The sequence below is a fragment of the Passer montanus genome, unplaced genomic scaffold (assembly GCF_014805655.1).
Source record: "Passer montanus isolate IOZ18808 unplaced genomic scaffold, ASM1480565v1 scaffold100, whole genome shotgun sequence".
NCBI classification, from domain to species: Eukaryota; Metazoa; Chordata; class Aves; order Passeriformes; family Passeridae; genus Passer; species Passer montanus.
The window spans coordinates 709,469-735,087 of NW_024356506.1; positions in this window are offsets into that span (position 1 = coordinate 709,469).

The following is a 25,619-nucleotide window of genomic DNA, read 5'->3' on the forward strand; positions in this document are numbered from 1 at the left end:
TTTCTTCTCATGTATGTGTTGACTTGTATTTAACATGGCAAAAATTGCATAAAACAAAACCAAAAAAAAACCCCAACCAATAAAACAAAACAAAATAAAACAAAACCCAAATCCAAGCCATAAAAACATTAAAAACCCCAACAAAACACACCAAAAAACCCACCCATAAAAATATTTAGCATATGGAAACTGGCCACTCAATACTCTGGGCCACAGACTCCCAAAAGGAAAGCTTAGACCTGAATAAACCCACCCAAGGCACAGGTTGCACCATCTAAAACCAGTTGAGAAGAGTTGGTGCAATTCTGCCGCTAGGAAGGAAAATCACCTGAGGAAAGGGGAAAATGGGAAGGTCAGACTTTGTCAGACTGTTGGGCACAATCAGAGTTATCATCCTACAGCCCTGCTTTTTCCTCAGCCTCTCTGGAATGCCTTGGATAAAAGGCTGAGCATGGAACAGGTTCAGAGTAAACGAGAAAGTAGATTGGATATTATGAAGAAATTCTTCCCTGTGAGGGTGGTGAGGCCTTGGCACAGGTTTCCCAAAGAAGCTGTGGCTGCCCCACCCCTGGAATTGTCCAAGGCCAGGTTAGACAGGGCTTGGAGCAATCTGGGAGATGTGAGAGAGGTCGAAATCAGGTGATGGAACTGGAAATCTAGTAAGGAAAAGTGAGGCAGAACCATCCCTTTCCCTCCTTTGGCCCATAAAAGCATGGATGGCTTTGGGTCAGAGTGAGCTCCAGCACTGAGCAGATATTTAACACCCAATAAATCTTTACCTGCAGCAGGAAAAACTCCAGATTTGAAACTTTCCCCCGCTCAATTTAGCAAAGCTTTGCAGTGACCAGACTTGGAACAGCTTCAGGGCTTGCCAAGTCATTTGGCATCGTCTGCTGTCCTGTCTTTTATCTCAAGTACAGCCTTTTTTAATAAAGGCTATAAAATATTCCTTTCTTTTATGGCTGCACAAATATTCCTCAGCTATAACAAAAAAAAAAAAAAAACCAAAAAAAAACCCAAAGCCTTTCCTCACAAAATCTGAGCATATTTGGGTGACTTGAAACCTCACTGTGAGAGATGATCCAGCCTTGACAGAAAGCAGAGATATTAAAAGAAAACTCTCCTTGGGCTGCCCATGTACTTAATGAGGCTTTTCAGCTTCCCTCCCCCATTTTATCTCTGCTGTCCCATTAATGTCCCTTCTTCTCCTGGTGGCTGCTCCTCATCTGCTGCCCATTAAGGACAGATTAAGCAGTGATGGATGGCAGACTGATTCCCTGGAAGCATGGCTGGCATTTGGATATGTGGCACAGGAATTCATTAGGAGCAAAACTGGGTTTGGGGATAATAAACACTTCAGCAAAGTGCTCAGAGAGTTTGGTGAATCCCCACCCTTCTCTTCTGTTGGGGCTGCAAACTGTTCTTTCAGGCAGAGACATGGAGGGTAAAATTGAAATGTAAAAGAAAAAAAAGGGATTAAAAAGAAAATACAGGATGAACTCAAACCATTTTATTAACACTGAGAGGAACTGTGAGGGAAAATAATGCAGTGCTCTGTTTAATGAGAAATTGGTGTTGTGGGATAGGAAATCATGAAATAGTTGAGGTTGGAAAAGACCTCCAAATTCATCAAGTCCAACCTTTGACCATACCAAATAAAACACATGGCAAAGTGCCAGGTCTACTCCTTTTCCAAGCACTTCCAGCAGTAGTGACTCCACCACTATCCTGAGGGTCCTGTTCCAATGCTTACCCACTCTTCCAGTGAAGAAATGTTCCCTAATATCCAACCTGAACCTGAAACTTGAGGCTGTTTCCCCTTGTCCTGTTTGTTCCCTGTGAGAAGAGACCAACTCCCACCTGGCTGCACCTTCCTGTCAGGGAGTTGGAGAGAGTGATAAAATCCCCCCTGATCCTCTGTTTTTCCAGGCTGAGCATCCCCAACTCCCTCAGCTGCTCTTCATCACGTATGTTCCAGATCTATCTCCAGGCCTGGGAATTCTCATGGGAGGTACAACACTGTGTGATTTCCAAAGGCTATTTCTTCTGCTCAACTCTAGGTCTGACCCTGAAAAGTTACTCTCCAAGGAATAATCCCACAAACTCAAAGCAGGACCAGGAAACTGTTTGCTCCACTGGGGACCAAAACACCTTTAATTCCCATAAGGATTACTTTGTTTTCCTGATGCTGAAGAAGAAAATTGGAGGTGCAGAAGGGGATACAGCAATAATTAACCTTTCCTGGGATGGAGAATTACTGCAATTATTTTCCAACACGACTCCAAATAGGGGAGCACTGGCTTTGCACATCCTGTATCCCTATGATTACAAGCTGGAGTAGCACTGGCACGGTGTGGGATTATCCCACTTGTGTTGTGTGGAATGTCCCAAAAGGGAAAACCAGCTGGAGACACAGAGAGGGCACTGAGCCCTCCCTGCAGCAGGGCTGCCAGAATCCAAATTGCCTCTGCAAACCACATTTATCTTTAACCAGGGGCTCCAAGGAGCAGCCACGAGCCATTCTTCAAGGAAATCTCAGGTGGGAAAGAAAAGGAACAAGCTGTCACATTCACCCCCTGGCAAAAGTTGAAAAGTTGAACAAAGGGAAGCAGCTTCCATTGGAAGATGAGGATTTGCTCCAATCCAAAGGCTGCGCTCGTTTCTCTTTCTTGTTTTCTACCACTGAAAAATGCCAGAGGGCAAATGGCAGCCAAGAGCTCTTTCCTTTATTGTACCCAGACAAAGAGGTTTCTCCATCAACAGCATTCTCTCCAATTTATCATCAAAAAGAAGAAAGTCAAAATAACCTTGAATACCAGCTCACACTAAATGACTGGGAAGGCAGGGAATGTTTCCAGCTCCAAGGACAAACCTTGTGTGTTTGCTCAAACCAAAGGCAGATCGGAGAGAAACTGAAGGCTTTGGAGCTGGGAATAAAGAGGGTTTGTAATGGTTTGATCTGCTCAAACTCCTGGTACAGTTGCACGTGTAACATCTTGTTGGGAAAATCTTCCATTCCTAAGGATTAAAGCTCAAGCACAGGATGGAGTTATCCCACATGAGCCCTTGCTGTGCATCACCTGGACTTAGGGAGCCCCTCAGCCCAGAGCAAAGGCACGATGATGATGTTCCCTAAATAACTCCATGTGAGTCCAAGTTAGGCCCAACATTTATTTAAACCCTTAAAAACACAGGAAGAAAATATTTATTTTCCTGGGAAATGCAAAGAACAAATTGAAAATTCCCAAGCCATGTGGGTAATTCCAGTGCCTTAAGTTTTCCTCTTGGCTCCATTTCATTTGGCGTTTTCAAAGTTTTGGCTGCCCTTCCCACTTGTCCTGATCTGTTTAAAGCCCAACTTCAACATTTTTTAAGTATCAACTTAAAAAAATATTTTTCACTGTTGGATCTCCTCAAACCCACAAATATTTGGTTGTGTTTTAGATCTCTTGGCGGAGTTCAGGATGCAATTCCCAGGAGGAATTTCTTCATGGAAAGCATTGTTAAACATTGAAAAGGGCTGCCCAGGGAGGTGGTGGAGTCCCCATCCCTGGAGGTGTTTAATAAATGACTCCATGTGGCACTCACTGTCTTGTTGACAAGGTGATGGGTTAGACTTAGTGATCCCAGGGGTCTTTTCCAACCTTAATAATTCCATGATTGTGTGCTGAAATAACCACTCTGAAGAGGAGACAGATTGAAGGAAGATGGTGGATGTCTTTTAAGAGCTGTATTGAAAATCTCCCATTGTCTGTGAGGCTTTTTCCCCTTTATTCTGCAATTTTCCTAAAGAGTTCTTCTCATTCTCTGCTCTTTATCATGGAATTATTTACTCTGCCTTTGCCCCCTTGGTCAGCAGGGAGCCGTGGCTTTTCAAGGCATAAGGTGCAGGACCAAAAATGAAACTTCTGTGGGGAAAAAATATCTACTTCCTTCGCCTTTGAACTTTGGGAGAAGCTGGTACAGCATTTCAAAATTCAGGTGTGCAAATGACTCAGATTTTATTCAGGGGAGGTTTTAATTGGGTATTAGGAAAAAAGTCCTTCATGAAAAGGGTTGTCAGGCTTTGGAACGAGATGCCCGGGGAAGTGGTGAACTCACCATCCCTGGAAGTGTTCATAAAAAGTGTGAATATGGCACTTGAGGATATCTTTTACATCTTTTTCTACGTTACATAGACAAATCCATGCAAAATATGGGAGCTGGGAGGAATTTCAGCAGAACTGTGTCAGCTCAAGGAGCTTGTGAATGGCTCAAAGGCATAAACTCCTAACTCAGCTCTCTTTTTTTGCAGGTGTAATTTCAATAACATCAGAATTATGAAGCTGATGAACAAATCCATCATCTTCTCCCTCAAGTGCAGATGACAACTGCGGCTGCAACAAGCCACATCCTGAAGGACGGTCAAGGAGCTGCTGCCGTGTTCCACATTTTCCAAACTCCAGCTGTGGGAAAGGGATTTGCATTGGTTTGAGAGTTTGAGAAAATAAGGACATTAATGGTGAAGAATTCACTGCCTCCAACTCAATCCCAGAGGATCTGCCTTGTGCACAAACTCCTCTCTATAAATTCCTTAGTTTTTCCCACCCTGTAGTGGAAATTCTAGCTGTGCTTGCCTTTAGGAAATGCTTTTCCCCTGAATTTCAAAAGGATGGGGAAAAAAAACCCCAAAACAACAGGAGAAGAATGAGCTCCACAATCCCATTCCTGAAAAATCCAAGGAGCTTTGGAGTGAGGACATCTGCGGTGGAGGACAAACCATAAAAACAGTGCTGGGATTTGTAGAAAATGTTGAAACTTTTCCACTAAACTGATCAGGGTTTAGTATTTGGTTTAATATTCCATTGAATATCTTATATTCTAAAAAACCCCACATTTATTGATTTATTAATAATTTGACTTATTCTTTTTCACCAGAGGGAAAAGGAGTTCAGCAAGTGTTTGGGCAACACTTCAGCCACAAGTTGAGATTCTTGGGCTTGTCTGTGCAGGGCCAGAAGTTGGACTTGATGATCCTTGTGAGTCCTTTCCAACTATGATTCCATGAAATCCTGTTTGCACAAGTTGGTCACCAAATACCTTTAGGCCTCTAAATAGAGGAAAATACATAAAATTATGAGCTGTAGATAAAGCAGGAAAGTATTTACTCCTTGAGGGATTTGGTTCCTCAAAGTCCTATCCAGTTATCTGAACTGCTGTGGTTAAAGACCATGGAATCGTGGTTTGGGTTTGAATGGACCTTCGAATTCATCTCATTCCAATCCCCTGCCATGGCCAGGGCCATCTTCACTATTCCAGGTTGCTCCAAATCCCATCCAGTCCGGCCTTGGATGCTTCTCTGGACAACTGTGCCAGGGCCTCACCACCCTCAGGGAAGAATTCCTCTTGTATCCAATCTAAACCTGCTCCTTTTCAGTCTAAAAGCCATCAGGGATTTAGATTTATACAACCAGACACCATCTGATCCTTCTCAAGTCTTGAACTGCTTCGGGGTCTTAAAATCCAGAGTCTTGCTGACACTCTCAGAGAAGGGTTTGGGGGGATGTTATTTCAGGATACTGGCCACTCTCTCTTTTATCCAATGTCTTTTGATTCCCAGTGGAAAGCTGCTTAATAAAATGTGGCAGGAGCCTGTTGACTCACTTTGCACCTTTATATGAAGATCAATGTCTGATGGACCAGTGATGCAATGGAAGAAGGATGAGTGAAAGCCTGTTGACTCACTTTGCACCTTTATATGAAGATCAATGTCTGATGGACCAGTGATGCAATGGAAGAAGGATGAGAGAAAAAAGAGAGCGGATTAAAAAAAAAAAAGGAAAAAGAAGAGAACAAAGTGAACAAAGAACAAATCAGGGAAGAATTCCTCTTGTATCCAATCTAAACCTGCTCCTTTTCAGTCTAAAAGCCATCAGGGATTTAGATTTATACAACCAGACACCATCTGATCCTTCTCAAGTCTTGAACTGCTTCGGGGTCTTAAAATCCAGAGTCTTGCTGACACTCTCAGAGAAGGGTTTGGGGGGATGTTATTTCAGGATACTGGCCACTCTCTCTTTTATCCAATGTCTTTTGATTCCCAGTGGAAAGCTGCTTAATAAAATGTGGCAGGAGCCTGTTGACTCACTTTGCACCTTTATATGAAGATCAATGTCTGATGGACCAGTGATGCAATGGAAGAAGGATGAGTGAAAAAAGAGAGCAGATTAAAAAAAAAAAAAAAAGGAAAAATAAGAGAACAAAGTGATGAACCTCTTACGAATTCCCCCAAGCTCCAGGCAGTCAATGATTTGACATGAGCTGTGCCTAGGGCAGGCTCATGTTTTAAGACAGGATATTAAGACATGCAAGGAGGAAAAAGAGAAGCATAAGTGAGTTTTGCAGATCCCATTGGGTAGGGAGGAAGTCCCAAACACATTTTTGTCTCTCCTTTCCCTTTGTCTTCCAGACCAGATAAACCCCTTCCTCATAAACACTGGGAATTTTTAGGTGTGCTTTGCATCTGCTGGCACTCAAGAAATAAATCTGTCATCCAAACTCAGGAGAAGAGGGGCAAGGAAGACACACAGCTGCAAAACTAATTTGCACAGGAGTCTGAGAAGCAAGAAAACTTGCCTTGGAGCTGCTCATTAGCCAGGCTGATGACAAAGGGAAAATAAAAAGAAGGTGAGTTTTAAGGCATCTTTCCAGCCAAGGCACTCAAACATCCATTTCCATCTGCCCAGGATGAGCAACTTTGCATGAATTAGGCTCATGTGCACCATATGTCTCTTTATTTCCATCTTTATCCTCTTTGCAAAGCTGTTTGAAGAAAAGATGCCAGGTTGGTGTTTTTAGAGGTTCAGAAAGTTCAGTGCAGGGAGCAAAAAAGCAACAAGCTCAAAAAAATCCTCAAAAAGCCTCCTAGAACAAAATAAAAATGAAACAACCCCCCTGCCTAATCACTCACACTAAAGAATTTGCATAATTTGCCTCCACTTTCACTATTTCTACTGCAGTACAATTATTTCAGCAAAGCAAGAGATAATTAATTACCAATATTCACTTTAACTGAGTTTAAATAACAATTAGAAATGCATCAATTATCAGCAGACACGGGGATATAAACCAGAAACCAAGGGCTGGGTAAACAGGTCAGTGAGTCCTGAGTGTGTGGGCCTGAAGGCAGGAACAGCTGTTTCCAAGCTATAAAAGACAATGTTTGTCTGCTCCTTTCCTGGAGATTTCTGTTCCTGGCTGGCACTTGGCTCAGGGGCTGAGGATGACTCTTGGGAGGCAGCTTTGAGGCATCATCATCATCATCACTTCACTGGAAGTTAAATAGAGCACAAACGAGCACTGTGCACTTTATTTCTTCACCCTGAACTTTGGAAGATAAGTGACACGTGGACCTTCTGTGAAGTAACAATTTTGCTTGTGATGAAACAGAGGAATACACACAGGAAAATGTCCTGGAGTGAAAGAACCCACTCAGAAAAGCGTCCTGAGCATCTGCTTTGGGATAGAAAATAGAAAGGAAGGTGATAGCAAAGATTTGAATGTGAAGAGTCCTTGGGCAATTGAGATCTGGTCCCTCACAAGTTTAAATGTGAGTTTTGTACCATGAGAAGAAACAAACAGGAGGCAGAATTTTCCTAGAAAAATCCACAGGTAATATTTCGACTCTGCATTTTATTGCCTTATCTTCCTGAAAATTTCCTTAATTAGCTTTGGTTTTGGGAGAACCATGGAACGGTTTGGGTTGGAAAAGACCTTCAAGATCATGTTGTTCCAGCTCCCTGCCATGGGCAGAGACAACGGTTTGGGTTGGAAAAGACCTTCAAGATCATCTTGTTCCAACTCCCTTCCATGGGCAGAGACAACTTCCACCACCCCAGGTTGCTCCAAGCCCCATCCAACCTGGCCTTGTACACTTCCAGGGTTGGGGCATCCACAGCTTCTCTGGAAAACCTGTGCCAGGGCCTCACTATCCTGGATTTCTTCCTGATATCCAATCTAAATCCACACGCAGTCAGTTTGAAGCCATTCCCCCTTGTCTTGTCAATCAACACTCCAGTAAATGGTCTCTCCTCATTTTCCTTGTCAGCTCCCTCCAGGAACTGGAATGAATTTGGATAAATTGAGCCTCATTTCTTGGTTCTGAATGCAAAATTTTGCATTCAGGTGGACTGACTTGACTCATCTTGGTGCAGTTTCCCCCAAAATTCCAATTCTCTGCCCTACTCAGAGGCAATCATCGTTCATCTTGGTGCAGTTTCCCCCAAAATTCCAATTCTCTCTGTAGAATCCCTGTGCCCTACTCAGAGGCAATAATCACCTTTTAGAAATGCTGTCAGCAGTGATTTTATTCTTCTTCTCAAATCACTGACAACAATGCTGAAAACTTCTTGGAGAACCTGCATCAGCATGATTTTCCATTGACAAGTTCTTCCTTAGATCTGTTATTTGATGACCTTTTAATTGATTTGATATTTATATTACTCCCTTTTAGAAATGCTGTCAGCAGTGATTTTATTCTTCTTCCCAAATCACTGACAACGATGCTGAAAACTTCTTGCAGAACCTCCATCAGCATGATTTTCCATTGACAAGTTCTTCCTTAGATCTGTTATTTGACGACCTTCTAATTGATTTGATATTTATATTACTCTTCTTGTTTGTTTTTTTTTTTCTTTTAATATGACTGTTGGAAATAAATCAAACCTGTTAGAAAAATCTCACACTGAGGCTGTTCCCAGTATCACCAATCTTTTGTCTCCTCAGAAACATAATCAGGCTGGCTTGACAAGGCTCCCTTCCATAAAGCACTTTGACTGACATTAATTGTGTTCTGACCCTCTGGTTCTTTATTGATTGCATCATTTAGCTTCTTTTTTTTATATTTTTTTTCCTACAATTTTGTGTAGAATTGATTCTCAGGCTTAGAAACTGATAATTGCCATCACCAGCTGATAATTGCCATCACCAGCTGATAATTGCCATCTCATTTCTCCTGTCCCACATGACATCAGCTTGAGACTTTCATGGATCTTCTTGCCTGAACTGTGGCACTCTGATGAGCTTTATTTATTTATTTAGTAGGTTATGGGACTAAAAGATATTTAAGGCCCCTTCCAACCCAAACCATTCCATGATTTAGCAACTGAGTGAACACTCAGAGGTGAGGCCCTTGCTCTGCTCCCTGTTCCCATGAGGAAAACACTCCTGGAAAGCCAAATCCTGAGTGAAGAGCAGGGAGTGCTGAGTTCCTGCTTAGAAATTCCCCTTAATTCCATGAAAGATGCTATTTAGCTGTCTCAAATTTGGGCTTATTTTTTTGCTGATATACAAGAAAAGGTCTTCCTTTGGGCTTCCCTGCCCAATTCTCCCAGGATAAAGCTGGGATATTTCTGTTTGACTGTCCTGAACTGATAGGAGTTCCCAAAATCCCATTTGTGGGCACTCTTGGAGGTGATTGCAGCTGTGTTTTGCCCAGTGGAGGATGCATGAGAATTTTTGACGACCTTTAAGGCCCTTTTCTACGCGTTCAGTGTTTCTCTGCTAAACTGCTGCAGTCTGAGCTCAGTGGAGTGCAGGAGGATGTGAGAGCACAGATCAGCTGCTGGAAATTCTGCAGGGGCTTGTTAAGAGCACAGCTGGCCCGTGACAGGGAAAGGGCCACCCCAGGACATGCCCAATAAATTTTCTCCTATTTAACTCCACAGAGGGATTTTTTTATCTCCGGGGCACTGGAGATGAGGTTTGATGTCAGGAGTGGCAGAACAGGGAGCCACCCAGAGATCAGTAAATCCAAAAATCTGCACTCCTGAGTGCTGAGCCTCCAAGAAATAGCTTGGTGGGGGCTTTTTTGAAATTGTTTTATTTCAATTCATGTGATTAACCACTCACTCACTTCATTACAAAGCATCACTCATGGCTAGCTGCATTTCCAGACTGGTTTCCCAGGGAAATGGAATATATGGGATACACCTTAGGAGGTGTTTGTCTTATCCCTTGTACCTGTTCATCTTCTTCACTGACCCAGAACAGGAAATGGAATTTTTTGGTCAAAGAAACTGTGGCTGTGCCATCCCAGGAATTGTTCCATGCCAGGCTGGACAGGAACAACTTGGTCTAGTGGAAGGTTTCCCTGCCTGTGGCAGAGGGGTGGAATGAGATGATTTTTAATGTCCTTTCCAACCTAAACCATTCTGGGATTTCGTGAAAAGGAGTTTGAAGGCTTTAATGTGTGAGTTGCTTGGTGAAATGTCTCTGAGAGGAGAGTTCTTGTCTGTACTGTAGGGAGTACAGAAAGAAAGGAAGAGCTGGCAAGACACAAAAAGTCACAGGGAGATAGATTTGGGTGAATTTTGGATCATACTGGACTGGGAGGGTTGTGGAATGACCTTGGAGAACCAAAACCTGAGCTCTGGTACCCGAGCTGTAGCTCTGGGGCTTTGGGAGGATGGGCAGTGGCCTCTAAACCATTAACAACTTGCTCAACTCCCCTCTGGACTCTCATCCCTGATTTTCCACAGAAATTAACACCAGTTCACTTCCAGCATCTGCTTCTGGGTGTAGGATCTGATGTCCCTAAAATACTTTTCCAGGTGCAGTGCACTCTGGCAGCTGATATTTTCCAGGCAGGTGAAGTTTCCCTTGTTTCCCCATTTTTTGCCTTTTCCATGCTGGGTCAAACTGGGATTGGTTATTAGGAGTGGTCTCAAGAGGGAGTGAAGGTTGGGAGTATGAATATTTGTATTTAATATAAAATTTACTATGAAATCATAGAATCACAGAGTAGTTTGGGTTGGAAGGGACCTGAAAGCTCAATTTGTTCTACCCTGTCATGGACAGGGAACCTTCCACTAGACCACGTTGCTCCCAGAACACTTTGAGGGATGGAGCATCCCTGAAAAACCTAAAATAGACCCAAAATATAATTTAAATGTAGATACTACATTAATTTTTGAAGAAGCATTAGGTATTTTCTCAAACCTTGCCTGGTTTCAAGTTCAGCAGACAAAGAAAACACAGGAAAATCCCCCAAAATACACTCTCCAGGCATCTGCACACAACACAGCTCCTGTGTGGGTGGATATGTAAGAAAAAATCAATTTTCTGGAGGTTTCCTGTGCTGCCTGTCACCCCCTCAGCTTAATTAAACATGAAAAATCCGTGCTCCACATCCCATCCATCAGGCTAAAATCACAGCCATCAAGCTGGCACTCCCCACACCTCCATCCTGTGGGTCAGGGAGGGCTGGAGGGATAATTGCTCCATGGTGACATCCTGATTTGGACACATGTGGTCTCCCTGCATCCAGCTAAACAGTATTTATTCCCTGCTCCTCTCTGTATCTTTAAAATTTCCTTTATTTTAGGACATATATTTTCTCCTGTCTGTGTTTCTTAAACTGTCTGGTTTTTTCCTCTCTCACACTTCAGGTCCAGACACGGGTTGTTGTCTTCTGACCCATCCTGGTTCCCAGCATCCCAAACACGTGTTCATGCCAAGGATGTCAGGAGGTCTGGAAAGGTCGGATGACCGCGCTGTTCCCATCAATTTTCTCGCTTCTGAGGCTCAAAAGCAGCACAAACAAAAGACCTTTTCAAGTGCTGCAAAGCTCCCAGACCAGGGGAGGGACCGGGCAGCTCAGCAGGCATTGAGGGAGAAAAGGGGTCATGCAGGGGCGAAGTGCTGTGATGCAGGGGCGAAGTGCTGTGATCCAGGAGAGCTGAGCACCTCTCCCGGCTGGATATTGATTTCTGTGCTCCCACTCAAATCCAGGCTTGTCTGGAGGAGCTCTGAGGGCAGCGTGGCGTTCTCCACTCCCCCGAGCACTGGGCTGTGGTGAACGTGACCATGGCCGGGTGGGGAGAGCTCACATGTCCCTCTTTTGATGGAATTGGCTCTCTACAGGCAGGTAAAAATAGCCAGGGCTCCTTGTGTGCCTTGGGGATGAGGGAGACATTGCTCCATCCACAAGACAATCCCTCCCCACTTGGGATATAAAATGGCTTTTCCCATCTGCTGATTTGCTGGACCACAACCCCCTGAAATCAGAGGGGTGCAGGCCAGGTGTGTGTGAAGAGACAAGGTGACATTTTATCAGTGGCAGGGCAGTGCGTGAAGCTTTTGTCCTTGAATTCCAATATGTTGGAAAGGAATGAGCCTTTCAAGGGGTAGCAAGTCAATAACATAGATAAAAAGCATGTGAATTGTGACACTTGGAGATAAAAGCTCATTTCAAGCCTCATTTTCATTTTCCAGAGGAGGATTGGACAGGGTAGGGCTGACCACTGACCACGTGTTTGTCCCTTCTCCCAAGTAACAAGTGATGGGACAAAAGGAAATGGCCCCAGGGTGCCCCAGGGGAGGTTTGGATTGGTTATTAGGGAAAACTTATTCCCAAAACGGTTGCCAGGCTGCCCAGGGAAGTGGCTGAGTCACCACACCTTGAGGGATTTAAAGATGTGGAGATGTGACACTTGGGGATGTGACTGAGTGGTGGGCTTGGCTGTGCTGGGGGAACAGTTGGATTCAATGATCTTAGAGGGCTTTTCCAATCTAAATAATATTGTGATTGGGAAAAAAATGCTTCACCAACATGGTTGTCAAGCCCTGGAACAGGCTGCCCAGGGAAGTGGCTGAATCACCATACCTTGAGGGATTTAAAGATGTGGAGATGTGACACTTGGGAACATGACTGAGTGGTGGGCTTGGCTGTGCTGGGGGAACAGTTGGATTCAATGATCTTAGAGGGCTTTTCCAATCTAAATAATATTGTGATTGGGAAAAAAATTCTTCACCAACATGGTTGTCAAGCCCTGGAACAGGCTGCCCAGGGAAGTGGCTGAATCACCATACTTGGAGGGACTTAAAAGATGTGGAGATGTGACACTTGAGGAAGTGACTGGGTGGTGGGCTCGGCTGTGCTGGGGGAACAGTTGGATTCGATGATCTTAGAGGGCTTTTCCAATCTAAATGTTGCTGTGATTCGGAAAAAAAATGCTCCACCAAAATGGTTGTCAAGCCCTGGAACAGGCTGCCCAGGGAAGTGGCTGAATCACCATACCTGGAGGGATTTGAAAGATGTGTGGGTGTAACATTTGGGGATTTGGTTTTGTCTGTGCTGGGTTAATGGTTCTTCCTTTGCTGACCTCCAGAGCTGCCTCGAGGTGATTTGGCCTCCTGGCCACCTCCTCTGCTGCCAAATTTCTCTCTGTTCTCACACTCTTGGTGACACTCACCACTCACAGGTGCTCAGCCAATTCAGCAGGGTTTGGATACTGCCAGAGAAGATGGCAGGGATGGGTTCATCACCCCTGGACAACTCCAAAAAGTGGAAAGGTGCAGGATTTGTACCACAATGGATCATCCCAGAACAAAGGAAAAGCCAAACAAGCAGGAGTAGCCTGAGGGCAGAACGTGCCATCAGATGTATGAACAATGCAGCAGGGAAGGAGAGAGGGGAGCAGTGAAGGATCAGAGTCACTTTTTGAGAGATAGGGAAAAGCAAGAGAAGGATTGTAAAGAAAGCTTATCTTGTTCCTGCCTGTTCTCCCACTGCCTTCGGGATTATGCAAATGAATCATTCAAGTAGATTTCCCTGGTAATTAAAAACTCTGCTCTTTTTAATTAAACTTTCCCTCCAGAGTGAGGTTTGTTTTTTTTTTTGTTTTTAGTTCCCCCTTGAGAAACTAATCTTTACAAGAATTCTTTTCTTTTTCCTCCTCTCTTAGTTTCTTCTTTTTCTTTCCCTTCTCCCTCACAATTGTCAAGGCCTGTCACAAACTGATCTGAGCACTGAGTTAAACTAGAATTTGCTGGAGAAAGCAACAGGAGAAAACTTTGAATCTGGGTTGAGGCAGCAAGTGGGAGTCGGACTTCAGAGCGTGGGAATGACTTTAAGGGCTTGTGCACAGAAGCAGAAAGAAAATTTCAGAGGAAATCCAAAGAAAGGTAGGATGGAAAAAAAAATTACAAGTTTGAGTGCTTCCAGCTCCTGAGATTTAGCTGGTAGGAGGTCTGCAAGGAGATATAATTAGTAGGAAAGCTGTAATGAACTCGAGGTGCTGGAATATTTAACTGCAGGTCATGAGAAATTGGCAGGGTTAAACCAGATGAACAATTACTGCACAATGTCACTTCAGAGAGGTTTTTCTGCATTTCCAGCAGCTGATGGAATCATAGAATTGTGGAATATCTTGAGTTGGAAGGGACCCACAAGGATCATCAAAGTCCAGTTCCTTCCCTGCACAGGGGACCCCAGAAACTCTACCATGGAGACAAAGTCTGCATCAAACAGACTCAAATTCAATGCTGGATTCATGTTCTCCTTTATTCATTGTCTTGGGATGTGATGTTTTCAATATAAGACATGGATGTCAGTGCTGTTTTCACTATCACCACCATGTCCCAGACCTCTGAGGGATTTTTTTCTCCTTCCCTTCACTGGGCAAGACCCTTTGGGAGCTGGAAGGCTGAGAAAAGAAAACAAAACAAGGAAAGCAAAAAAAACTCACGGGGTTCTGAGTGACCTGGTCTCGTGGAAAGTTGGCCCATGGTAGGGGCTTGGAGTGAGATGATCTTTAAAGGTCCCTTGCAACCTAAATCATTCTGGGATTCTGTGATTTGCCACCAGGAGTCATCTGAGCTTTCAATTCCCATGAGGATCTGGTGAATGATGCAAGGCCTGATATAACTTGTCAGGACCCTGATCCTGTGAGGACAGCTCACTTTGTCAGCCTCTGATTCTGGAGTTTGGAGCCAGGTTTTGCTCCTTGTACCCCTGTGAGCACCTTGGATACCAGGAGAGAGGGTGATAAGCAGAGTCATCTAATTTGGGTGTTTTCCTTTGAGTACAGTCAGTGAAGAAGAATCCAGAAGTGATCAGGGCTGGGTGGATCTCACCCCAAATAAGATTCCTGTGTTAGAGAATCCTGGATTGGTTTGGGTTGGAAAGGACCTTGGGTCAGCCTGGGATAGTGGAAGACGTCCCTTTCCATGGGCAGGGACACCTTCCACTATCCCAGGGTGCTCCAAGCCCTGTCCAGCCTGGCCTTAGACACTTCCAGGGATGAGGCAGCCACAGCTTCTCTGAGAAACCTGGCCCAAGGTGTCCCCACACTCACAGGGAAGAATTTCTTCTTCACATCCCATTTAAACCTCCTGTCTTTCAAGCAGCTTGCCCAGAATGCTTCATTTTGTCATGGATTGGTGATTGTCCCCTTGGCTTTAAAACACACCCAGGGACTTGGGACAATGCCCTGCTGCCTAAACCTGGGCTGAGCTCTGCTGTCAGCTCAGATTGGTGTAAAATCTCTCCACACAAATTCCCAGGTGGCCTCCATGAGTCTCTGCAGCCCTCATGGGGTTGGATGAGGTGCTGGATGGGCCATAACTCAACACACGACCCTGAACAAGGCAAGACCTCCTTGCAGATGTCCTGAGCTCTGCTCTGTGCTTGGAAATTACAGCCTCTCTCTGGTGCCAAAGGGAGATCTATGGATCACAGTCCCCTGCTGAGTATCCCCTAAGGAAAATACAGCATTTCCATTCACCACCTCTTTAAATCTGCATCCTTTTCCCATCACAAGGAGGGAATTTTAGCCTTGGTGCTTTATCTTCACAACACAAAGGCTCCTGTTTTTAACTGCTACACTTTCCCCCCCTCTCCCTTTTTTTGGTAATTTTCTGGTTTAATTTAATTTTGTTTTTTCAATCAATGCCTTAAGCAGGCAGATGATGCAGATTAGGGAGTGTCTAAATGTACACAGACATGATGGGAAGTGGCAGATGAAGACCAGTGGAGATCTGAGCTCCATGAATAAAATGTATTTTCAGGATCAGTCATAAAATCATAGACTGGTTTAGGGTGGAAGGGACCTTAAAGATCATCCTGTCTCAATCCCCAGCCATTGGCAGAGACAACTTCCACTAGACCAGGTTACTCAGAGCCCCATCCAGCCTGGATCATCAAATACTTTCCAAAAGTTTGGAGCTGTCAAGTGTAAGAAAGCAAAGGAAGGAGGTGGGAGGTTAGAGTGAGATCATATTTTTAGTGTGGAGCAGAAAATCTTCAGCAGACTTCAGGATGAAGTGAAATTCTGCTCCAGTCAAAGTCAAACAACAGAATGAACACCATTTTCAGCAACAAATGTCAGGTATTGAAAAATTTCTTTACAATGTTGAAAAGGACAGAATGTTTCAGTCCTTCATCTGAAATTGCCTGTTTGGAATTTATCCCGTTCTTTTATCTGAAAAGTTTATTTTAAGAACCAAAAGGAAAAAAAAAAAGCCAACACAGAAATAAACCTCAGAAAGAAAAACACTGTGTTCTGATGTCACTGAAACAAACCTTTGCTTTCAGCTGAAGTATTCTGTTCTGGTGCCTTTGTTCAAAGTTTTCAGCATTTCAGGGGCTGTTCAATTTCAAAACGGAAAAATCCAGTGAGTTCTGGAATTTCCCAGTAATCAGAAAGTCTGGTCCACTTTTAACTAAGTCACTTCCAAGTTGCCAGTTTTGTTCCAATCCACATCATGGTTTATTTCTTCTGAACAAATTTTCCTTGGGATTAATTAAAGGGAGATTAAAAAAAAAAAGAAAAAAAAAGAGTGACTTTTTACATAGACAGACAGGACAAGGGGAATGGTTTTAAAAGAAAGAAGAAAAGGTTGGGTGGGAAACTGGAGAGACATTCCTCCCTGTGAGAGTGGTGACTCCCTGGCCCAGGTTTTCCAGAGAAATTGTGGATGTCCCATTCCTGGAAGTGTCCAAGGCCAGGTTGGGTGGGGCTTGGAGCAACCTGGGATAGTGGAAGATGTCCCTGACCATGGCAGGGGATGGAATTGGATTATTTTTAGGTCCCTTCCAACCCAAACCAATCCAGAATTCTTTCTCTGTTGATCTCATGTCACATCCCTCAGACCTCAAGAAAAAAACCATAAAAAAATAATTCCCTTTTTTTTTTCTGTTCTTCTGGTCTCTCTTGATTAACTCTTGTACATGATGTTCTCTGAGAGGTACCTGTTACTTCCATGAGAAATGAACTGGAATAATTTGTTCATTTGCATTCAGACATTGCAGTGGAGACAGGAGAGGCTGACAAATGGGTTCACACCAGCTAGTTAAATCTAGCATAGGAAAAGGAAAAACCCAGGAAAGGTTATTTTGCCAAGGGATCAAAGGAGATGAGGTCCAAGAGAAGAATCTGCTTTAAAAAGAGCAAAACCCCCTGTTCATGTGTGACAGTAAATAACCAAAATTATTCTGTGTGCAAAATAGGTGGAAAGGTTCTTCCCTCTTTGCCAAGAAGAAATCATGGGTGTCCCTGTGGGAGTCACTGACCCTTGGGAAAGGGGGAATCCTCTTTAGGTCACTGCCTGGTTCTGAAGGTTGTGGCTGCCAGGGTTGCTGGTGGCAGGAGAGCTGAAGCTGATTATTTTGGGAGATTTTTCACCTGCAAAACCATAATGCTGCCTTTGTATGCCATAAATGATTTAGGATTCTTGGATTTTAATTTGGTTCTTTTCTTTCTTCCCAGTTTAAAGATTCAGGACCAGTGGCAAAGACGAATAATCAGATGATTAATCTCAAAGAAAATCTAAAGATTTTCTTTTTTTTTTCTTGTGACAAAATTACTGCAGACTATGAGTGAGCCAGAACCCAAAGTCTGGCAAGGCACTGACTTGGAAACTCAGAAGAAAGTGGGTAATTTCAGGAGTGACCTCCAGGGTTGGGTTCCAGAGGACAACCCTGAGTGGATGAGAACAAAGAAAGTCCAGCTGGGAATGTACAGCCTGGAGAAGAGAAGGCTCCAGGGAGACTTCAGAACTTTTCCAGTGCCTGAAGGGGCTCCAGGAGAGCTGGAGAGGGACTTTGGACAAGGGATGGAGGGACAGGACAAGGGGGAATAGTTTCTCACTGCCAGAGGGGAGGGATAAATGGGATATTGGGAAGGAATTCTTGGCTGTGAGGGTGGTGAGGCCCTGTCCCAGGTTTCCCAGAGAAGCTGTGGCTGCCCCATCTCTGGAAGTGTCCTAGGCCAGGTTGGATGGGACTTGGAGCAACCTGGCAAAGTGAAAGTTGTCTCTGCCCATGGCATAGGTGTGGAATGTGCTGATTTTTTAGATCCCTTCCAATCCAACCATTCCATGATTCCATGATTTCCTGATCCATCCATTGCCCACAGCTTGTGGGTACTCAAATGTCTCTTTCTTGTACCTTTGACTTCCTGGGATAAATGACATTTGGTGCTCTTCTGCTGCTTTCTAACAACTCCAACCCCAGGATTCCCACTGGAACAATTCAAATTATAAATAGGATTCTAGGATTGTTTTTATGTTATCCTGCTGAATTTTTATCATCTTTAATTTCATGTGGTTTCCCTTAGTTACATAAATAAAGTTATTTTTTCCCATAGAAATGCCATGTATTTCTATTAATGAATCTTTTCCTCTTCCTCTTGGGGAGAATCAAACAGATGGGATTTATTTTTTGATCATTAAAATGTTATCAAATTTTCATAACAAATAATTGGTTCGTATTTTAACAGTGTTGAGCAAAAAAGCAGGTACTGGGAAGTTGCATCCGCCAAACACAACAGTGGGACATTAAGTCCTCATCTCCTTGCAAGGTCACACTACAGACACACATTACTTAAATTAGTGGGTCCTGAGGGTACTTTTAAGATGCTGGATAGGTGGCATTTGAGCTTGGAAAATTAATGTATGGGGAGGGTCAGGAAGTGCTTCTCCATTCCCTGCTAGATAGTGACACCTCATTTTTCTTTTCCAAAAGCTTTTTCTGGAAATCAATGAGTTCAAGCTCCCCATCAGGAACTTCTACGGGGTGGCAAAAGCTGTGACTGCAAAGTCCAGCTTCTCCCAGGGACTGAGGGAAGGTGAAAGCTGAGAACTTGCCCTTGGCAGTGACGGGGATCAGGCACTGAGAGAATGGAATGAAAGGGGAATATTCCTGGTTGGGAAGGACTTTGGGGGAGTGAGGGAGGGAGTTCTTGTTCTTGTTCTTCTTGTCTTCTTCTTGTTCTTCTTCGTCTTCTTCTTGTTCTTCTTGTTCTTGTTCTTCTTCTTCTTTTGTCCTTGTTGTCCTTTTTGTTCTTGTTCTCCTCCTCCTTCTCCTTTCTCCCCTTTCTCCTCCTCCTTCTCCTTCTCCTTCTCCTTCTCCTTCTCTTCTCTTTTCCTTTTTTCCTTCTTTCCCTTTTTCCTTTTTTCTTCTTTCCCTTTTTCCTTTTCCCTCCCTTTCCCCCTTCTCCTCCATTTCCCTCTTCCCCCTTTCCTTCCTCTTTCTCCTTCTCTTTCCCCTTCCCCTTTTTTTCTCTTCTCTCCCTCTTCCCCTTCTCCTCCTCCTTCTCTTCCTTCTCCTTTTTTCTTTTCCCTTCTCCTCTCCCTTTCTCTTCCTTCCTTGGACTCCTCTCCCAGCAGGAGCTTAGAGGACAATTGACCACAGATTATTTTTTTCCTCCCGTGTTTTCTCTAGAAATAAAAGATTTATCCAGAATTAGTCTTCATCCATGAATTTTCTCAACAATAACTGGGAGAGGATGAAAACTGGTTCCTCACAAACTCAGTACCATGGCTGTGCTGTCCAGTGAGATGTTTCAAAGTGGTTTATATTGCTACATTTTTGGCTGATTTCAGTTTTAGTTTTGATTACTGGGAAGAAACAGCTGCAGGAAAAGGGAATCCAGCTGTTTCCTCCCTGTGCCTGGTTGTCCCTTTTATTTGGACAACGTTGGATTAGCTCTGAAGTCCTGCACTGAATTCAGCAGCTCCTTTAAGTGCATGTTTCTTTACTACTCATTTTTTTAAGAAGCCTCTCATATTTCTCCCCAGAAAAGGCTCTTGGGCTGATCCCTGTGGAAATTTGATATTTTCTGTGCTGCTTGGCATTGGGTCTGATACTAATAACTCAGAGCTGGACACTCCTTGGTTCAAGGAGTCACTTTTTGAATGACAGCTGCTCCTAGCTCTGATGTTGCATCCCAGATGTGACATAGGTAAAATCCACTCTGGGCCTGGGTGAATCACTGGCTTTTATTGAGGAAACCATTAGAAGAGAGGTGGGAAAACTCTTTATGTGCTACAGAGAGCAAAGCCTTACTCGCTGCACATCCTCTGGCTGAACTAATGAATGAAACAGCCAGAAGTCAATTAATTTACAGCCACAAGCCCTGCCCTGACTTGTCCTTGCAGTGAGTTTGACTTTGGCCGTCTCTGGGCTGTTCCACGAAAATTTGTGCTAGAAAAAACATTCCCACTGTGGAATAATTGAGATGGCAGTGGGTAAATCTGGTCTGTGGGGATTTTTCACAGCTGCTCTGAAGGATCCTCCCAGCTCCCATCCCATCTGTGTCCTGCCAATCAGTGGGGTGGGCACTGCCCAAAGCAGACGCTGGTGCTCCCATCCCCTGTGGAATTGGTGATAGTGCTGTCCTAGAAAGGTGACAAATCAATAATGTCCTCTCTAGCAGTAGGGAAAACAATTTGGAGAGGAATTTGGTCTCTGCTGTGGGAAGCAGGATGCAATGTGAGAAAAGCACAGATGATGGCAGCAAAGTATAAACCCAGGAAAATATCAGTCCTATTTAATAAAGAGCTGAAGAACTTATTAAGAAGTTTCTAGGAAGCTGATCTCTGGGATCCCTACTGGAAATAAATCCTACTGAATACACCTGCCTGCAGGACAGCAAATTTCTGTCATTACAACAGAATCAAGAAAAATATTTTACAAGAAAAATATTTGCTTGTAACAGGAGCTCACAGTGGACAGAGAGATATAATTGTTCCCATGTTAATTAATACAGTTCTAACACAGTCCCCAAGGAACTCATTCCCATTTTCTTTTATTTGCTAAAAGCTTGTGACTGTCAAAATCTGCTTGCTTTCAGAGAAGTTACAACATTGGGAATACATCTGGGATCACTGGGAATGTGTTTATTCGTGGACAGCAGAGTGAATTGGTGGTGTTCCTTGCCTGGGTAATTTCTCCCAAGTTCCCCTGCACTGAAAGTGTTCAAGGCCAGATTGGACAGGGTTTGGAGCACTGTGGTCTCATGGAAGGCGTCCCTGCCCATAGCAGGGAGCTGAAACTGGATGTTCTTTAAGGATTTTTTTGTTTGGAAGGGATCTTAAAAAGCATCCTGTTCCACCCCCCTGCCTTGGCCAGGGACATCTTCCACTATCCCAGGTTTCTCCAGGCCCCATCCAACCTGGCCTAGGACACTTCCAGGGATGGGGCATTTCTCTGGGATACCTGTGCCAGGGCCTCACCACCCTCACAGGGAAGAATTTCTTCCTAATATACAATATAAATCTACCCTCCTTCAGCTTAAGGCTATTCCCCTTCTCCTATCACTGCATGTCCTTATCCAAAGGCCCTGTCCTGCTTTTTAGGAGCCCTTTTAAGCACTGGAAAGGGCTCTAAGACCTTCCTGAAGTCTTCTCTTCTCCAAGCAGAACATCCCTGACTCTTCCAACCTTCAAAAATTAAAGAAACTGTGCTTATCCAGCAGTGTAGCACAACCATGAAACAATTTTCCAGAGATGGAGAGCCTTTGGAGCATTTATTCCTTGCTGGATGAGCAGTCCCGTGGCTCAGCAACCTGCACCAACTTCCCAAGCTCCACTAACAGATGTAACAGAGCCACCCTGGAGCTGTCAAGTCCATTTTTTGCCATCTCCACGATGCGGGATCATCTGAGAGCTTGCTCAGCGCCTGGCAACCATAATAGGTGTTAAGAGCTGCAGTGAAAGGGCTGCTTAACTTGACAACCAACAACACCCCCCGGCCTTTCTGTGTCTGTCACTGTCTGAATAAAACATTTTGTCAACAGCATGATTTCTCTCGGAACAAGTCGCCGCTGTCACCTGCTCAGAGGCAAAGCCGAGGGAAAGGCTGGGAGACAGAGAAAACTCCTGCTGGAACAGGAGCTGAGTCAGCCTGAATTTTTGACAAGGTAGGGAAAAATCCCTGTGAGAGTGAAAGTTTTTGGCAAAATGTGAGAATTGTGTTGGTACGGGATGGATGGAAAAAGGCATGGGCTGGTCCAAGGAGAGGAGCAAAGGGCACCACATTTCAGAGGAACAGATGGGTCTCATCAGTGATGCCACAGTGGGAGGCTGGGACTGGCAGTGGGATGCTCAGCCCCCCTGTCCTCCCACTTGGGATCTTTCCTGGAATAGCTCAGATCTGAGCTGCTCTGGCTGCTCCAGGTGATGCCTTGTGAAGGCTGCCCTAGAACAGAGACTGGACAGAGTTAAAGAATAAAGTTAAAGGATAAAATAGGGATTTATTAGAAAGCCTCAATGGATACATATTGGGAAGTAAAAAAACCCAGACAGGGCTACACACAAGATGAACCCAAAATGGTCACAAAATGCATGACCAGTCATGGGGTCTCACACTTTTATAAGTTCTGGTCCATTTGCATATTTGGGTTAATTGTCCAATTACAGCTTTAGCCTATGCAGTCCCATCCTTCTTGTTTTTCTCTCTTCAGTCCATGTTGTTTATACTCCCGGGCCTGAAATTTGAATCATTTGTCCTTGGTCCCCAGCTAGAGAAGGAATTGTTTTGTCTCCCTACTCTGTGAAGAGCTCACCATCCCCTAAATATGAAGCCCAGACCCACACAATAAAGCAGAACAGAATCTGAAAAATATAAAAGCTAAAACCTTGAGGTAGCACAAGGACCTAGGGGACTGCACCAGACCTGTCCTGGTCCATGGCTCAACATATCAGGGCCCAAGTCCACAATGATAAAAGTTCATATTTCTTATCTCCATTGACACCAGACAATGAAATCCAGCTGAAGGCCACACTCAGTCCCAGGTGAAGATAGTCCTGGATTTAGAGTTGGTCCTGGGTTGCTCATTTATTTCAAGGCAACAGCTGAAGACTAAGCCAAAGCAACTTTCCAACAGCCCTCTGAGTTCCTCACGGGGAGAAAAAAAACAGAGCTCCTGATGGAAAAATTTCACACTGCTGGAAACGGGGCCAGCTGAACGTCGTGTTCCCAGAAAGTCAGAGTCACAAAATAGTTTGTGTTGGAAGGGATCTAAAAGATCATCTTGTTCTAAGATCCTGCTGCAGGCAGGGATGCCTTACGCTAGAACAGGTTGATCCAAGCTCCATCCAACCTGGCCTTGGACACTTCCATGGGGCAGCCACAGCTTCTCTGGGAAACCTGGGACAGGGCCTCTCCACCCTCACAGCCAAGAGTTCCTTCCCAATATCCCATCTGTCCCTGCCCTCTGGCAGTGGGAAACCATTCCCCCTTGTCCTGTCATCTCCAGGGCTCCTCTGGACTTGCTCCAGCAGCTCCACATCCCTCTGCTGTTGAATACCTCAGGGATGGATGCTGTGCTCCATGTGGGGCACCTCCAGAGTGAGCAGGAGAATCTCCTCCCTCACCCAGCTGGTCTCAGGTCCTTTAATGCAGCCCCTGACACGGCTGGAGTTGGGTTGACTCCCATTCCAGCTGTCCCTGATCTGCTGCAGGACATTTGCAGCCTTCCTGCCTGGGAAACAATGACACCCTGTTGGAACCCTGGCTGCTGAGAATTTCAGACTTTCTGTGCTGACAGACACTGACCCACAAGACAATGCTGCATTTGACCTGAGGCCGTGGAGAAGGCTTCCAAAATTAAATAATAGATCTGGGATTATGGGTGTGTAGTTTGAATAAAAGTGTGTAATATCACATAGTAAAAAATGTAAGAGTTTAAAGTTTTAAAATATAGTAGTATATATAAAGCAAGATGAAAGTTCTAGAGAAGAAGTTAGTCCTTCTTCTTTACCTTCTTCACCTTCTTCTTCATAAGTTTAAGTAGTATTGTATAATTAGTTTAAAATTCTGCATTGCGGAACATGAGCAGTTATGAGGTTAAAAGTAAAAATAATTTAGGTGTCATTTCTTAATTAGACAGTTTATCCTTAAAAGGCCTTGTAGAGAGAGAGATATGGCTCCGTTTTTTCCTTATTAGAGAGAAGTACTGTAGAACTCACAGCTTGTGAGACTGTAGTATAAATGAGAACTAATAAATATCTGAGTTGGAACAAGAAATACTGTCTCACAATTTAATCCTGACCTTAACAAAAAAGAAGAAAAAAAACTTGACATTAGTGCTGCCCTGTGTGAGGATTGAAATAAAAAGAAGCAAAAGAATTGACAATACCCACACTCCTTGGCTATGTTCAGGTTGCAATCCTTCCATGGGAAAGGTTTTTCCTCCTGACGGCTCCTCAATCCCAGCCTCAATCCAAGCTGATGTTTCCAGGCTGTAAAAATACTGGTCAGGAAGTGTCAGAAAAAGGCAGAGCTGCGCTTGGGATTTTAAATTTGCATGGAACCACAAGCAGTGGTTAAAGCTGAGGACTCTAAAAATCCTGGCTGGATAATTCCAGCATTGCAAATGCTCCCCAGCTATTAAAGGATTTCCATCTGCTCCAAGGCCCTAGATTTCCATATTACTGGAGAAGGAGATAAGAAAAATCTGTCTGAAGAGATTTTATCCAAGCCCTCAAAGAAGAGAGGAAAAGAGACTCGAGGCCTTCTCATTTCCATGATGCTGAGAAAGCTCATCTGTGGCAGAGGGAAAGCACACTTGGAATAAAGAAATTTCTGCTTCAGAAGAGGCCTTTGTCCCAAAATTCTGACTGGAACAGGACTTGCCTCTTGTCACTTAGGGGAGTAATTTCTGGGGGTTTATAGTGAACCATCTCCTCTCAATTTTAGCAGTGTGACTGCTCCCAGTGGAGCTGGCTGGGCTGGAAGGTTGGGCTGCAGATTGCCCGGAGAAATTGTGGATGCTGCATCTCTGGAAGTGTTCAAAGCTGACTTGGACAGGACTTGCAGCAGTCTAGTAGAAGGTGGCCCTGCCCATGGCAGAGGGGTGGAATGAGATGATTTTAAAGTCCCTTCCAACCCAAACCATTCCATTATTTTATGGCTCTCTACAAAGCCAAGCTGTTTCTCAGAGCATCAGGAGCACTTTCTCACCCTGAGATCCAAAATGCCAGAGGTGCAGCTCCTCTGTATATCCAGCTTTGGAACCCTGGGCAGGAGAGCAGCTGCAGTTGGGTCACGGCTCTCCTTCTCTTGTGGATGAGATCCACATTCCTACAGCTCAGTATGGAAGAGATTTTCATGGCTGGGAGGTGGGAAAGCACCAAGCTGGACTTGCTGCTGATGCTGTGAGTGTGTCCTCACCATTTTCTGAGGTGGAAATCCCTGGAAATAAGAGATGGAGACAGCATCACCTTTGCTGAAATTCTATCTTTGGACTCATATTTAGGCCCCCGTGTCATTCCAGCAGTTTGAACAGCTCTCAGCAAGCAAAGCAAGACTTTCCAAGCTATCTAATCCCTCTTTTTGTATTGCTAGGAAACACTCACGGCTTTTCAAATCACTCCAAACACTCCTTTCTTTCATTATTTTTCACAAAAAGCCTGTGCTGAGCAACCAATGTATTACAGGGATCTGATGGATTGCTGAGTGTTTACGGAATGTCACCTAAGATAACTCACAGCAAAGAGGTGTTTGCCTGTTCCTGGGATGCAGCCGGAATTACTTCCACAGTGTAGCACTGCTTGGAGATACAAATGGCAATCAT